The following is a 17359-nucleotide window of genomic DNA, read 5'->3' as shown; positions in this document are numbered from 1 at the left end:
GGGGGGGGGGTTCCTTGGTTGCGGCCGGGATGGGTTTGGGCCCCCCTTGGGCCCATTTTGGCCCAAACTCTTGAATTTGTAAGTCCGTACATGAAATTCCGAGTCCAAATTTATTTCGGGTTTGGTTTTTGGCGCGAAAACTATATCGGGTACGACAAACAGTGCGAAAATAAGTGTTTTTAGGCTATTGTTGCATAAATTTATAAAATCATAGTATACGTTAGTAAAAATCGAAAGTATTTTCACGGGTTGCTTAAAAAATTCCCATTAAGTGTTTATAAATCTTTTTCGGCTTAACGGACGATACGATGCTTGTTTTGTAACTCTCTTTCGCGTTTAAATCCATAGCGGGTAGTTAAACGAGCTTGTTTTCGTTTAACTGGTTTGCTATCGTAGTAAGACCATAATACTAATAAGTTTTCTTATATTAAACATATATCACTTATAGATGCCCCCCGGGATATCTGGGTCATAACCAGACTCGTTCAGTTGATCGTTCGTTCGTTACGTAATAAGCGTTTAATTGCTTAATCGATAAATACGTACTGAGGTGTACCCGGTTTTCGCTCAAATGTCACATTCTCCCCCCGTTAGAAATTTTCATCCCTGAAATTCGATTATTTAGCTTTGCCTTTATTTGGAAATAGGTGCGGGTATTTCTTTTTGAATTCAGATTTTCGCTCCCATGTGAATTCGGGTCCTCGTTCTGAATTCCACCGAACTTTGACCAGAGAGATTTTGTTGTGTCTTAATTGTTTGAGTTTTTCCTCTAATATTTCCACTAGTTCCTCCACGAAGTTTAATTTTTTGTTTATATTTAAGTCTTTTAGTGGCACGATTTCGGTTTTGTCTGTAAGGCACTTTTTCAGGTTCAATATGTGAAAAACATCATGAATAGAACTTGGCTCCAAAGGTAGTTTTAGTCGGTAGGCTACAAGACCGATTTTAGAAATAACTTCATATGGCCCAATATATCGAGGAGCTAGTTTACCAGTTTTACCAAATCGAATGACGCCTTTCCAAGGGATTACTTTTAGGAAAACTTTATCGCCTATTTCAAAGGATAACGGTTTTCTCCGAACGTCAGCATAGTTTTTCTGTCGGTCTCGGGCGATTTTTAGTTTGTTTGTGATTTTTCGGATTTTGTCGGTGGTTTCTTGAATTAAGTCGGATCGGGTGATTTGGGTGTCTCCAACCGCGGACCAGCATAGTGTGGATCTACATTTACGCTCATACAGCACTTCGTATCGTGCCGCTTGTATGCTATTGTGATAGCTATTATTATACGAAAACTCTACCGGTGGAAGATGCTGGTCCCAATTTCCCCCGAAGTCTAGCACACAAGCACGGAGTAAATGTCAGGACCGTAAATCTGGTGTACACCTATTAGAGGTTGACAAGAACACATAGATCTAATAACCCAAAAGCCTATTGAATATCCCGACGGAGTCAGAATATTCAAAAGATGGGAATGAAGATATGGGATAACAGAAATGAAACAATAAAATATAGTCGTTTAGAACAATATCAAAGACAAAGATTCACTGTATTTAATATTTCATTGAATGTAACAGTGAAAGGAATGTCTAGGGTTTCGTGACGGCGGCGGCAGTACGAGGAGACAAGGAGAATATTCGTTGGAATGTTTGTGCCCTCGTATTGCGTGCGTTGTCCTCTCTTCTTTAAATGGAAACCTAGGATGCTATTTATAGACCCTGACATTCCTTCTAGAATTCCCTAATCATTACATAATGAATGACAAATAAAATACAAGTGTAAAAGTCTTCAAGCATGATATGTATCTTGCTCGAGCAAACTTGATATGCAGTGCATGCTCGATGAGTGACTTCGAGCACACTTTAATTAGAATAATTTCTGATAGAAATTATTCTCCTCTTGGATGCTTCATTCTTCTTGAAAAATCCCTGCTTTGCTCGAACTTGTCCATCGAGCAAGCATATTCTTCTTCATGTCTTCAATCCTGCCTTGTGACTTATTGAGCAATCTTCAGCATGCTCGGATGTGAAGCTTGCTCGGAACTGAACTATGCTCGAAGACTATACTTGGAACATATGACATCTTCTTATTGCATCCATGCTTGACACCAATGTGCTCGGACCACTTGTGCTCGGATCACTTGGTTATAAATTGAATGATCCAGTCGTTTGCTCGATTGGCAATCCGTACTCGATAGAAGAACACTCTTGCTCCGAGAAGTGTAGCTTGCTCGAAGCCTTAACACTGAAGAAGAATACACTGAAATACCATGCTCGAGGTAGTAAACCATGCTCGATGATCTAAGCTTGCTCGTAGTCCCTACTTAGCCGATTGCAAAAGGAGGTTAAGAAGATTCCAATCTTCCTTTGTAAATTTCTGACTCAACAACCTCCTTTAGATTGGAATAGGCTCAGATGCACCAAAACATACCTGCATATTACATGTATCAAAATTCTAAGATAGTCAATTTATATACAAATATCATTACATTACACAAGGGAATTCTGCCATTTAGGCATTACACATCAAATTCATACATTGTTCAATATACAAAATAAAGATAAAGATAAACAGGAATAATTTTGATCATCCGTATGCTTCATCCTGCTATCTTCTTCCTAGGCTCCTTTCTACAGCTTTCTCCTTTTTAAGTTTTACTAAGGCAGCCTTTTGCTTGAACATATCCAGCTCCACGCCATATTCAGAATCAACAGGAAATTCTACATTGATAATGTCTTGTAAGTCTTGGATGTGTATGAAGTGTAGATCCTCATTATACTCAACCACCGCAATAGTTCCTCCTGATGCATTTCTTAGTGACACTGAGTCATTTTTCCAGTTGTAGGTGAGATGAGCAATTCTACCATTTTCTTGGACTTGTGAGTTCGGCTGTGCCATCTTTTGCAGTTGTTCTTTTGAAAAATTTCTCAAATCATCTCTAAAGATTATTAGAGTCTCTTCATTGTCTTCAGTGACTACTCTCAAGGTCTTTGGTCGTCTATCAAAGTAAAGATGTGTGGGCAGATTCAACTTCTTTGTAGGTTCAGGCCTCACAATCTCTGGCCTTATTGCAACTCTGCTTGATCTTATTGGAGGATTTTTCTTTGCTTCCTCTTTCTCTGATTCTTCAAACCATTGTCTGATGGTTTCATCAGTTTGCATCATTAATCTCCCCATATTTGCACCTCTTTTGTGCAGAATACTTATCATTTCTGCTCTAACTTCTTCTTCTCTTCTCCTCCTATCCTCCAAGATTTGTCTTTGAGTTTCCATGTATAGCCTTTGCTTTCTTTGATATATATCAAGTAATTGCTCATGAGGCATGTTATCAAATTCTGTTTCAGTCATCCCCTTTCCCGTCACAATATCTTTCAATGTTTGCACTCTCTGGGGATCATTGAACCATTCTACTACTTCTGATTTCCTCTTTTCTTTTTCTTGTCTTTCCTTCTCCAATCTTATTCTCAACTCTTCCTCTCTTTTACAATCATCCGCGCATTTCTGTTCTTTATGAGAGTCTTTGACCATTTGCACTTTCTTCTTTAATTCTTCAAGAGATAGGCCAGTCAGATCGTTATATTCAAATCCATGCAGTTGCAAGAACTTGATATCTTTGTGTTTGCTCTTTTTTTCCTCATATTTTCTTTGATCACGGGCCTCCTTTTCAATTCTTTTCCTACTTCTCTCAGCCTCTTTAAACACTTTCTTTTCTTCATTCCTTTGTTTGCTCACTTCCTCTACATAATTTGCAACATCATCTACATGTGCATTTTTGTACATCCTGTCAAATGTGTCAAATGATTGTAAATTTAGAAATGCAGGTCTTTGTCTAGCTTTCAAAAGGAAGTTTCTTTGGACATTCAATGTGCAATGTTTTTTACTGGACATTCAATGAAGATATTTCTGATCATATTTAAGGCTTAAAAGATAGGCTCTATCTTCATTTTCTTTGTCCTCAGCCTTCTTTGCCCTCTCTTCTTCTTCATCAATCTCCATATGTTCATCTAAGTTTTGTAGCTCTCCGATCATAGGTTCTTCAGCTTGAGTTATCTATGGCCCTTCAACAACCTTGAGTTATCCGTGGCCCTTCAACAACCTTGGGTTGTGTTTCCCTTCTTTTATATATTTTCAAAGAATTTTGTCTTTTTGCTTTGGGTATCTCAATTTCAAATGTTTCTTTTCTCTTCAAAGACTCCTTAACTTTATTCTCTGGCTCAGTTATTATTGGCTCTTCATTCATATTTACCGGTCCATAATCAGAAATTTCTTCAATTCTGGGCTCAACAATATGAATCTCTTCATCAATAATTTCATCAATCCTGGGCTCTGGTTTGTCTGTCAATAGTAGCTGACTTGCTTTCCATTGTTCTTCTCGTTCTGCTGCTTGAGCCCTTCTTGCTGCTGCCACAGTTTCTGGTGCATGCTCATCTGGATTCAACAGGATATCATAATAAGTTCTGAGCATGACCAGCTGGGCAATGAATTTCACATATGTGTTCCACGGCATTTTTGACCAAATTCAGTTTCAATTTCAGGCTCTGGCTCAGGCTGTGCTGGCTCGGGTTCAATTACAATTTGTGCTATTGGAGTTTGCTCTTCAAATTGTTTCCTTTTCAACTCCTCCAAAGTGGCTCGTATGGCCTCATCAGCTAGCCTTTTCAGCCTCTCTTCCTCTTCCTCTTTCTTTTTCATTTCTATCAGTGCCTCTAGCACATCTTGAGGAACCTCCTCCTCCTCTTCTTCTTCAACCATTACTCTGTCTCTTTCTTGATTAATAAGATTGATCACTGTTTAAACAAATTCAACCTCAGCTATGTCAGGATCCACTATATCATCTTTTTGCAATATGTCATCTCTAGACTGTATTTTGTGGGCAGATTTGGGATGTAGATCTTCATTAGTAAGAGCAATCCCTTTCCCTTTTTGTTTTCATTTTAAGATCTGTTCTTGGGTTACTTCTTCTTCCTGTGACTCTCCCTCATCCAATGCATCTAACACATATTTTTCATTTATCATCTCTAGAGCATCTGCTTCTTTATAGATATTATAGATATTATAGATATCTATAAAGAAGATATCTATAGATATTCCCCACTTCAGCTTCTTCTTCACTGGCCTCATTATATTGTTCATTTAAGTATTTTAGAGCATCTGCTTCTTTATAGATATTATAGATATTCTCCCCCTGTTTTGGTGCAACTGAGGTCTTTTCAATCTCAGCCTGCTCCAGGGTTTGAATTCGTTGTAGTGCATGCTGTAGAGCTTGATCCAGGGCCGCATTCTTTCTCTCCAGAAATGCATTTTTTTCTTTTAGCATGATATTCTGGAATTCCAATCTACATTCTCCGAAATGAGATCATAGGCATTTGGACTGGTGGGTGGTGTTTCTTGGGTGGGTTTGAAATCTGGTTCAAAATAGGGTTCAGGTGAAGAGGATTCAGGCGATGGCACATTGTAAGTGACTGTTGTAGCTTGAACAGGTTCATGTACATGGGAGATTGGTGGCGTAGGAATATGTGTTTGTTGAATAGAATGAGTTGGTGGTGACAAGGGTGGTGAGAGAGTAATTTGTTCATGGAAGGGTGAGATTGGTGGTGTTGTGAATGTTGTGTCTTGTATTGGTTCAGGACTTCAGTATATTGGTTCTGTGGTGGCAGGAGATGAGGGAATGTTGTCATGAGCAGGTTCAGATCCAAATGAATCAACATCTTGAATGTCTTTCACTGGATCAAATGAGTCTGGTGGTGTGATTCGTTGAATAGTGTCAGTCACTATTGAGACCACAGTAGCAATTTACTCCTCGCCTCCTTGATTCTTTGACAAATATTCGGGTCATGTAGTCTAAGAACTTCTCCTGTTAATTGTAGATTCTGCAGAGACCTACTTGTGAGGATTTGATGGAATCTTGGATACATGAGAAATCTCTGATTGACTCCCTTTTCAACATTTGATATCATACCATTAAAGATAAATATTGAAAAAATAATGGTTGCTGATATAAGATAGCTATTGTCATGGTAGCAAGCTCCCTGCTCAATAAAGTCCAAGTTCCTCTTCTCGGAGACAGAGATTGGATAACATGATGTATCAAGAATCTATAGATCAAGGGAAAGCTTCCCTTTTGAAATTGTCCTTCATTCACACCTCCTTGATATCCCATTGTTTCTTGAAATATTCTCAGAAGTCTTGGAACCGAATAAAGAGACATCACCTCATGATTGTCATTTAATTGTAGTGCCTCTCTGATTGATGCTTCAGTTACTTCAATATCTTGATTTAAAACAAAGGCTTCAATTCTTTTCCCATTGATGTCATTAACATAAGTAGCAAAACCCCAGAAATCGGTGATATGATTTCTGTATTTGGTGGGATTCTCTGTTAGTGCTACCCGCAAGTTGGAGTTATGTAGAAAGTTGATTATGAGCTCCACTCCCTATTTTCATCATCCACCTCCAGCCGGGCACACATATGTTTCTTTTCGAATTTCATGGCCATTAGTTCTACAACACAAAGAAAAATTGTCAGTTAGCATGAAATCAGGCAAATAGCAGATAGCAATTAGAGAATAAATCTTTCTTCAGTAACCTATTCCGTAACAATTTGCGAACCTGCATAAAACAAATAATCAATTAGTAAAGCTCAATAAAACCCTAATATCGAGACTCGTGGATACGATAGTCGATAATCGATATCTTACCAAGGTCGAAATAGAGCCAGTGGCTATGTTTGAGAAGATATCAAGCACAAATAAGATTTCAGAGGGAGCAGGGGATACACAAGCAAGAGGGTTTTCTTTGCAGGTTGAAAGAGGGAAATTGAAATGAGTGAAAAAGTTTCTAAGTCCCCCTTTTATACCTAACGTTTGGTCAATACTATACTGGTTTGTCGTCTAGTGCACTACAGTTGTCATTTAATTCAAATTAAGTGTACCGCCCTTGCTTGAGCAAACAGCCAAACAAATAACTGTCTCCCACTATACTAGAGTACTTATCCCAATTCATGCTCGACGTACTCTAAAAGAAAATGGTTAAGTAATTTGAGAAATGTTCATTTATGAATTGCTCGAAAACCAGTGTACTCGAGAAAAGTACTTTGAGAAAATCTTTTCTAGATTTCTCAATTGTGCTCGAATAAACTCGTGCTTGAGTCCTTAACCAAATTTCACAGTAATCAAGCAAAGTGAACATTCACATACTCGAGTATAGGATCATACTCGAGATAATCTCAGTTACGCAACACAATTCAATTAAGCAAGTCAGTATGCTCGTGAGAAACAGTGTGCTCGAGAATACTTGAAAAGTTTTTCAATTTCACCGAATTTATCCTGTGGTCAAAGTACTTAAGAGAAATAATCAGTCAAACATGCATACTCGAAACACTCTCCTAGCATCAACTCTACTCGAACAAACTTAAAACAAAATTATCATGTCTTTTCCTATGCTCGTAGAGTCTATTTATGCTCGAAAACACTTAGAGAAATTTAATCATGTCAAATCTTGTGCTCGAACAGGAAAAATTTGAATGTCAAGCACATACACATACTCGAAAACACTTGCATCAATTCAAATTGCATTTCAAACAAAATATCATTTGTCTAGTAAGCTAGACAATTTTCACACATAAACCTTGCTCAAGTTGTCAACATATATATCACTGTAAACCACTTTTGTGACTCAAGCACAAGTTTAAGGTGAATAAGAGATCAAAATTAAGTTGATGGGTCATTCCAGAACAATTTTATTGAAAGATCTCAACATGGGATCATATTGTTCAAAACTTTCACACTATATCATAGTCAGCCTTAGTATGACTTAGGTCAGGTTGACAATGGTATTGACACTTAGCATGATTATCATGACTTTTGTGATATACTTAGAGTTCAATTGATGCTTAAAGTTAGAATGGTAAACATTATGGACTTCTGGTTGTCCCTAATCTCTTCTCAAGGCTTATTTAGCTTTTTCCAAGTCACCCCAATTTGACTTCAACCCCTTGATGCCTTGGTCAAATTAGTTTTAGTATTTGAGCAGTTTTATTTAAACAGACTTCAAGGTTGAACGTTGGACTTACTTGCCATTCGAACTTACATGCCTTACATTCAGGGTGTTTAGGACTTATTTAAATGTCCCACCCTTGTAGTTCGCTTGGTGCCCCTTTAAGTCTGAAAATTATTTAAATTTATGATATTTATAGATAATTTTTTTTAAAGTTATTATATAGTAATGGTTTCTATATTACTGCTTAGTTACTTTTTTAAAATAATTTTGTGTGACTAAGACAACAACAGGCTCGTGCTTGACTGGATAATTGCCTTTCTGCCTATCATTCGGAGAGATGTGTAAGGGAACATACCTTGGTCTTCAAATGTGTCACCACATCCTTCTTAGCATGATTATTATATTTGTATCACTTAGGTCACTACACTCATAAGAATATATCATACAAATTGTCAATGACTGAACAGAAACCCTTTTAAGCTTATAATCAATGGTTAGGAGATTCAACAATGTACTATCATTTCCCATGAGGTTGGATACAATTTCCATTTAAAAAAACATGTTAAGCTTCTTCAAAGCTTGTAAATGAATAGATTTATCATTTCTCCTATGATTTCACCAAAAACTTTTTGTTAAGTCAAAAATCATATTACTTGTTTCAAAAATCATTTTCTTTGAAGAATTCATTTTGCGTCCGACTTTGAAAAGCAATTTGTCATTCAAGACCATATGACTTAGACTCTTAAATCATTTTTCACTCGAGCACACAGGAAACCTTTCGAGCAAACTTAAAATCTGTCATTTCAATGCATTTGCTCGAAATACTTCATGAAAACTTAAAGTGTGCTCGAAATACTTCATGAAAGTTCAAAAAATTAACTTGTGCTCGAGTAACAGACTTGTGCTCGAAATACTTGAGGTTTTTCCAAGACATATGTCCATGCTCGAACAGCAGAGACATGTCACCGGTGCTCGAAATACTTAGACAAGTCTTCAAGTAGTATTGTTTATGCTCGAATAGCAGCAAAAGCAATATCAAGCACAGATCCATACTCGAAGCACTTAAATCGCTCAAAATAAATCAAGTATGCAAATATTCAAGTACTAAGGACATGAACAGCAAATATATGTTATATTTCACACAAACAGATCACCAAGCATGATTCATTTAATCAAAATGGTCAGTTCAACATCTAGCAACAAATCATGCATTTAATCACAGTGAGCAGCAATAGAGAGTCATTGAGCATCTCACTTAAGCATACATCATCAATCAGATTTCATCAACATTTATCATTCCAAGGCATTTTAATAGAAAATGAAACCTGGTTTTGTCTAAGGGTTTGGTGAACAAGTCAGCCAAGTTATCAGTTGTATCTACCCTTTTAATTTCTATTAAACATTTTTCACTATAGTCTCTAATGAAGTGATGCCCAATTTCAATGTGCTTAGTCTTAGAGTGATGAACAGGATTTTTGACAACAAACATGGCAGCCGTATTATCAATTAATATAGGAGTGAGTAAGAAATTCATACCATAATCCAGCAGTTGATTTTAGATCCATAGAACCTGTGCATAGCAAGTAGATGCAGCAATGTACTCAGCTTCAGCAGTTGAGATGGACACTATAGTCTGCTTCTTGCATTGCTAAGACACTAGCCTGTTTCCAAGAAATTGGCAGCCTCCTGAAGTTGACTTCCTGCTCATATTGCAACCATCATAATCACTGTCAATGTAGGCAACCAAGTCAAATGAGGGGTTCTTAGGATACCATATCCCTAAATCTGGTTTCCCTTTAAGATATCTGAATATCCTCTTTACAGCCAACATGTGGGAGACCTTGGGGTTAGCTTGAAATCTTGCACATACACACACAACAAACATAATATCTAGCCTAGATGCTGTCAGGTACATCAATGACCCTATCTTGGCCCTATACTCATGCTGGTCCACTACCTCCCCTTTTTCATCGGGTACCATCTTCTCATTTGTGTCCATTGGTGTGGATACTGTCCTGTAGTCTTGGCACTTAAATTTGTTAAGTATTTCTTGAACAGACTTCGATTTATTTATGAAGATACCATCTGCTTTCTGCTGTACTTGTAATCCAAGGAAGAAGTTCATTTCTCATAGAACTTATTTTGTATTTTGACTTCATCACTTGTTCAAAGTCTTTACACATCTGTTCATTTTTTGAACCAAATATGATGTCATCTACATACACTTGTACAAGCAGTAGATCTTTCTTCCATCTCTACTGCAGAAACCATTGTCCAACAGGTGGTTTGACAGCTCATCATACCAAGCTCTAGGAGCTTGATGTAGTCCATACAGTGCTTTACTTATCTTGTACACCTTGTTTGGATGTATTGGATCTTCAAATCCAGGTGGTTGGGTTACACAAACTTCTTCATTAATCTTCCCATTCAGAAATGCAAACTTGACATCCAATTGATAGACTTTGATGTTCATGGATGCTGCATATGCTAAGAAGATTCTGATGGCTTCTAGTCTTTCAACAGGGGCAAAGACTTCTTCAAAGTCTACTCCTTCTTGTAGGCACCCTAGAGCCACCAGCCTTGCTTTATTTTTGATAACTATTCCTCTTTTATCTTTCTTGTTCCTGAATACCCATTTGGTGCCAATTGCATATTTTCCTCTGGGTTTGTCAACCAAATGCCAGACTGTAAGGCCCCGAACCCCGGGAACCCCACAGTTGGTATTCATTCCAAAAAACTCGTAAAAAATAATTGAACTTAAAAACAATTCTTTACATTAAAATAGCATTACAGAGTATAATTCGGCGGAAAACGTAAATAGATGAATAAGTTCCCAAAATCAAAATTAATTATAACTTTTAAAAGTCTTTTGAAATAAAAGGTTCATAAGTAATTCTTCATTCCAGTATGCCCTTCACCGTCCAAGTAGCTCCGTGCACGTCCAAGCGATAAGGCATCCTCTTCCTAACCTGAAACTCACACTAACATGCACACAAAGTCAACTTAAGCTGAGTGAGTTCAAGTTTTAAATAAGTAGCAACAGTTTAAATAATCATTCCAGCGGTTTTAAAACAGCAAACGGAAGTACATCGGTTAGGTCACCACATCCAATAAATAATCATTCTTACGTGTGAGCATCTCTATACGTGCATTCCTATGTATATCAATATATATATACATATAACATTCAATAATAACATTCAGGGCCGAGAAAACGTACAACCCAAACACGTAACATTCGGCGCATGCAAACACAAGGTAGGCATACACAACATTCACTATCGGTTAAGTCCCGATAGTTATACATACTCTACAAGCTTTAGTTCTTGAAACCGGAATTAACGGGTGTTACAAGTCCACCCCCTTACAATGGGATTCGTCCCCGAATCCCGATGCGACATGGACAACTACGGATAATTCCTCATCATATCATCTTCGGACTCCCATGTGGCCTCAGAACCCCTACGGTGTTTCCCTGCACCTTCTCTGTCTAACCACCTTATTTCTCAAACGCCTCTCCTGACGGTCAAGAATAGCAATCGGTTGTTCAACGTAGTTCAGCTTACTATCGAGTTCAATATCATCGAGAGGCACATGGGCCTCTTCATCCGCTAAGCATTTCCTCAGATGGGATACGTGAAAAGTAGGATGAATACCCGCGAGCTCCTCGGGCAATTCCAGCCTATATGCTACCTCACCGACTCGGGCCAATACACGAAACGGGCCAATAAACCTCGGGCTGAGCTTCCCCCTCTTACGAAAACGAATAATGCCCTTCCAGGGAGAAACTTTTAACATAACCCGATCCCCGGCCTCAACACAATAGGCCTTCGCCTTTTATCTGCATAAGACTTCTGACGATCCTGCGTGGCCTTCATAAATGTTTTAATCTTGTCGAGTTTCTCAGTCGTAGCCTCGACCACCTCCAAACTACCCAACTGCTTCTGACCAATGGAACCCCAACAGACTGGAGTCCTGCATCTCCTACCATACAACATCTCAAACGGTGGCATCCCAATCGTGGCGTGATAGCTGTTATTATACGAGAATTCTACCAACGGTAAGTGACGATCCCAACTACCACCAAAATCGATAACACAAGCCCGCAACATATCCTCGAGGGTCTGAATGGTCGTCTCGGACTGACCATCCGTCTGCGGGTGATAAGCAGTACTGATGATGAGTTTGGTGCCCATCTCCTCGTGAAACCTTTTCCAAAACCTGGAGGTGAAACGCGTATCCCTATCCGAAACAATAGATACCAGAACCCCGTGCCTAGAGACGATTTCACGAATAAACACATCGGCCAACTGCTTGGAATTAAAAGTCTCTCGGATCGGCAAGAAGTGAGCGCTCTTGGTCAGTCTATCCACGATTACCCAAATGGTGTCATAATTACCCCTAGGAGTACGAGGCAGTTTAGTCACAAAATCCATAGTAAGATGCTCCCATTTCCACTCAGGTATTTCCAACGGCTAAAGTTTCCCAAACGGCTTCTGATGCTCGGCCTTAACTTGCAGGCACGTCAAACACTTACTTACATACTGAGCCACCTCAAACTTCATCGCAGGCCACCAATAATTCTTTTTCAAGTCTTGGTACATCTTAGTCGCGCCCGGATGAATGGAATAGCGCGATTTGTGCGCCTCATCTAAAATTTTACCTTTGAAACCTCCATACCTCGGTACCCATAAACGCCCATCCTTATACTTCACCCCATCACCGACTTCTTCCAACAACTTTTCCTGACCCCAAATACGCTCTGACATAATCCATTCCACCTGCAACGCTTCATTCTGGACGTTGGCTATCTGTTTCAAAATGTCGGGCTTGAGAATAAGTTGGTAGGATTTCACACGAATAGGTTTTGGCCTCTCCTTTCGGCTTAACACATCGGCCACCACGTTAGCCTTACCCGGATGGTACATGATCTCCAGGTCGTAGTCCTTAATCAATTCCAATCATCGACGCTGTCGCATATTCAGTTCCTTTTGCTCGAAGAAATACTTTAAGCTCTTATGGTCGGTATAAATAACGCAAGGAACACCGTACAAATAATGTCTCTACAACTTAAGCGCAAACACCACCGCCGCCAGCTCCAAATCGTGGGTAGGATAATTCGCCTCGTGAGGCTTCAACTGTCGTGATGCATAAGCGATGACTCGACCTCGCTGCATCAAAACACACCCAAGCCCCTGATAAGAGGCATCAGAATACACCACCAAATCATCGGTGCCATCAGGTAAAGCTAAGATCAGGGCATGCGTCAATCTGTTCTTCAACTCGAGAAAAGCCTCTTCATGTTCCGTACCCCAAACGAACTTAACACTCTTCTTAGTCAGTTTGGTCAATGAAGAAGCAATTTTCGAAAAATCGGGAATAAAGTGGCGGTAATACCCAGCCAAACCCAGGAAACTACGGATTTCAGTTGGAGACTTAGGAGCCTCCCATTCATTCACGGCTTCCACCTTTGCAGGGTCAACCAGAATACCACTTGGGTTAATAACATGGCCCAAGAATTGAACCTCACGTAACCAGAAGGAACACTTAGAAAATTTTGCATACAATTTGTTCTTCCGCAGAACCTCCAACACTTCCCTGAGATGACCAGCATGATCGGATTCACTTTTAGAGTACACAAGAATGTCGTCGATGAACACAATAACCGAACGATCGAGCATCGGTCTACACACCCGATTCATGAGATCCATGAACAGCCGGTGCGTTGGTCAAACCGAAAGACATCACCAGAAATTCGTAATGTCCATAATGAGTGCGGAAGGCAGTCTTAGGAATATCTTCCTCCCGAATCTTCAGCTGATGATACCCAGACCTAAGGTCGATCTTCGAGAACCAATTAGCCCCTTGGAGTTTATCAAATAAGTCGTCGATCCTCGGGAGCGGGTACCGATTTTTAACAGTGAGCTTGTTTAATTCACGATAGTCAATGCACATCCGCATGCTACCGTCCTTCTTCTTAACGAACAGGACCGGGGCACCCCAAGGTGAGATGCTCGGTCGAATAAAGCCCTTATCGAGCAAGTCTTCCAACTGAGCCATAAGCTCCTTCATTTCATTCGGCGCTAGGCGGTAGGGAGCTCGGGCAACGGGTTTGGCGCCCGGTACAAGGTCTATCTGGAACTCGACCTCGCGATCCGGCGGCACATCTGACAAATCATTTGGAAATACATCCGGGAAATCCCGAACAATAGGAATATCACCGACGGTAGCCACCTCGGTATTCATATTCATAGCATACGCCAGATACGCCCCGCACCCCCGCTGCATCAACTTCCCCGCCTTAAGCATGGATATAATATGTGGCGTCGCAACATTCCAATCACCGAAGACCGTAAGTGTCCCATCCGGGGCCCTTAGACGAACGAGTTTCTGACCACAAATGATCTGAGCATCAACATTCGCGAGCCAATCCATCCCGAGCACCACATCGAAACAACCAAGCGGCATAAAAAACAATCGCACCGGAAATCTATAACCAGACAACTCGATGGAACAACCCTTAATAGTCCTAGACACGGACACGGATTTTCCTATGGCGACCTCAACCTCAAACCCATCGACTACGCGCTTGGGTGATTTATTCAACAAGGAACAGAAAGCGGTAGACACAAAACTCCTACTGGCGCCCGAATCAAATAAAACTGACGCCTGTAACTCATCCAGTAGGAAAGTACCTGGGACAATATTATACTACTACTTAGCTACACGGTCAACACATACGATTTCAAAGGAACAAGAAATTATAACGGTGGAATGAAAGCTAAATAAGGGAAAAGTACCTGAAACGACATCCGCATCCTCCTTCGCTTCCTTCTTAGAGATGTTGAAGGCCCTCGCCTTGGCCTTCGGCTTCTCATCCATCTTCCCTCTTGAGGAAGTCCCCTGACCGGACCCCTCCACCATACTGGTAGGACAGTTTGATGACAAGTGACCAGAACCCCTACAGCGGAAACAAGTCAGAGTCGGGCACTCGAAATGGGGGTGCCCAACCTTATCATAACGAAAACAGGTGCCAGACCCACTCTTACACTCCCCCTTGTGTAGTTTGCCGCACTTCTTGCAATTAACGAATGCCCGCATCCCTCCTAAACTCAGAAGTTTCAGTCTTCACCCTCTTGCCAGACGAACTAAAATTGTTTCCCCCAGGCCGCTTACCATACGAATTAGTGTTCCAAGTCTTCCTAGCCTCGTTCGGCGGTAACTTATCCCTCTGCTCATACAATGTACCTGCCAAGGTAACCACCGAGTGAAAGGAGTTCATGTCGGTGGTCACCACACCCCTACGAACATCCACCGGGAGGCCCTTCACATACTTCTTAATCCTTTTTGCCTCAGGGGTAACCAGATCGGGACATAAGCGAGCCATCTTGTTGAACTTTGTGGTATACTCCCGATGCGACATAGTACCAGCCTCCAAGGTCAAGAATTCCTGTTCTATCTTATCCAATTCATGCGGAGGACAAAACTAATCGAGAACCAATTTCTTCAACTCATCCCACGTCATCCTCCTAATCGAACGATCACCCATAGCTTGCGCCAAGTTATCCCACCAACATAATGCCTCGGAACGAAACGAGGCGGTAGCATAAGTAACCATGTCATCCCCCTTGCACTTACTAACCCTCAGAACGGCCTCCATCTCTCTCACCCACTGATGCGCTGCCAAAGCGTCTTTAGTGCCATTGAAGGAAGGGGGGTCGCACTTCTTAAAGTCACCATATGAGCAACCCCGGGTCGATACACTAACTATCCGCACCTCATCTTCATCCCCACTCGGCACATACACTTCTTCTTCCTCTTCGACCTGTACCTCCGTACTCTTCCTTCCCCTATCCGAACCCTTACCAACCAGTGACTCCTCCATGGCCCTGACGGCCTCAGCAACGATCTCAGGAATGGAGCTATGGAGCACCTGGTAAACCTCATCCGAGATAGCCGCGCTCATAAATCGGGGTGTCCTGCAACGAAGTAGGAATCTCACTCTCGGCTTCGGCACGTGGCTTACGACCACGACCACGAACACTAGAGCCACCTCTCTTAGCTGCTCTAGTATTAACCATGACTTATCCCTACAAAGACAGAATTTTAACACAGTCAAGTACAAGAGGTAATTAGAACATGTAAGGTAAGGGTAAACTGCTAATGACGTTGATCAAGTGTAATTAGTCATTTACTTTACCCGCCAGTCTTAACCCTCTGCCCCTAACCTCGTTAGCCTTCCATCTAACACTTAAACAGTTATTCACATACCGGGAACTTTTAAATTTAAAGGAATGACTAAATAATTAAAAGTTACCTCTTGGCGTGCAGCTACTCGCGGTGGGCATACGGGTCTCTTTTCTTACAGTTCGAGTCCAAGCATTTGGGGATGCTCGGATCCCTGGAACCTGTCTCTGATACCAACATGTAAGGCCCCGAACCCCGGGAACCCCATAGTTGGTATTCATTCCAAAACACTCGTAAAAATTAAATTGAACTTAAAAACAATTCTTTGCATTAAAATAGCATTACAGAGTAAAATTCGAAGGAAAACGTAAATAGATGAATAAGTTCCCAAAATCAAAATTAATTATAACTTTTAAAAGTCTTTTGAAATAAAAGGTTCATAAGTAATTCTTCATTCCAGTATGCCCTTCACCGTCCAAGTAGCTCCGTGCACGTCCAAGCGATAAGGCATCCTCTTCCTAACCTGAAACTCACACTAACATGCTCACAAAGTCAGCTTAAGCTGAGTGAGTTCAAGTTTTAAATAAGTAGCAACAGTTTTAATAATCATTCCAGCGGTTTTAAAACAGCAAACGGAAGTACATCGGTTAGGTCACCACATCCAATAAATAATCATTCTTACGTGTGAGCATCTCTATACGTGCATTCCTATGTATATCAATATATATACATATAACATTCAATAATAACATTCAGGGCCGAGAAAACGTACAACCCAAACATGTAACATTCGGCGCATGCAAACACAAGGTAGGCATATGCAACATTCAGTAGTCGAGACGACTACAACATTCGCCAAATATTTTTTTGGGTAAAGGGGTTCACCCGGTTAAATGCATTCACACAGCCAAAAAATACAAGTAATATGACAGAGTGCCATAATAGTTCTCAAGTATGACATGCCATACAAGAGTAGACAAACCAAAACCACCAAAACTGGTAAACACAGCTAAAGCTTACACAAGAACCAAGGAAAAAACAAAACAAAAAAACAAATCAACCATTATCATCAATTTGATGGGAAACTCCCCGCGGAAAGTGCCAATCCTCGAGAACCCGATTAATCCGTTCAGAATTCTTGAACTTTAGAGTCATAAGCTTTAGGCGAGTACCCCTAA

The sequence above is a fragment of the Bidens hawaiensis genome, unplaced genomic scaffold (assembly GCF_021521415.1).
Source record: "Bidens hawaiensis isolate Kalapana, Puna unplaced genomic scaffold, B.hawaiensis_p1.1 tig00000657_1, whole genome shotgun sequence".
Lineage (NCBI taxonomy): Eukaryota > Viridiplantae > Streptophyta > Magnoliopsida > Asterales > Asteraceae > Bidens > Bidens hawaiensis.
Note: the sequence above shows the minus strand (reverse complement) of the source record.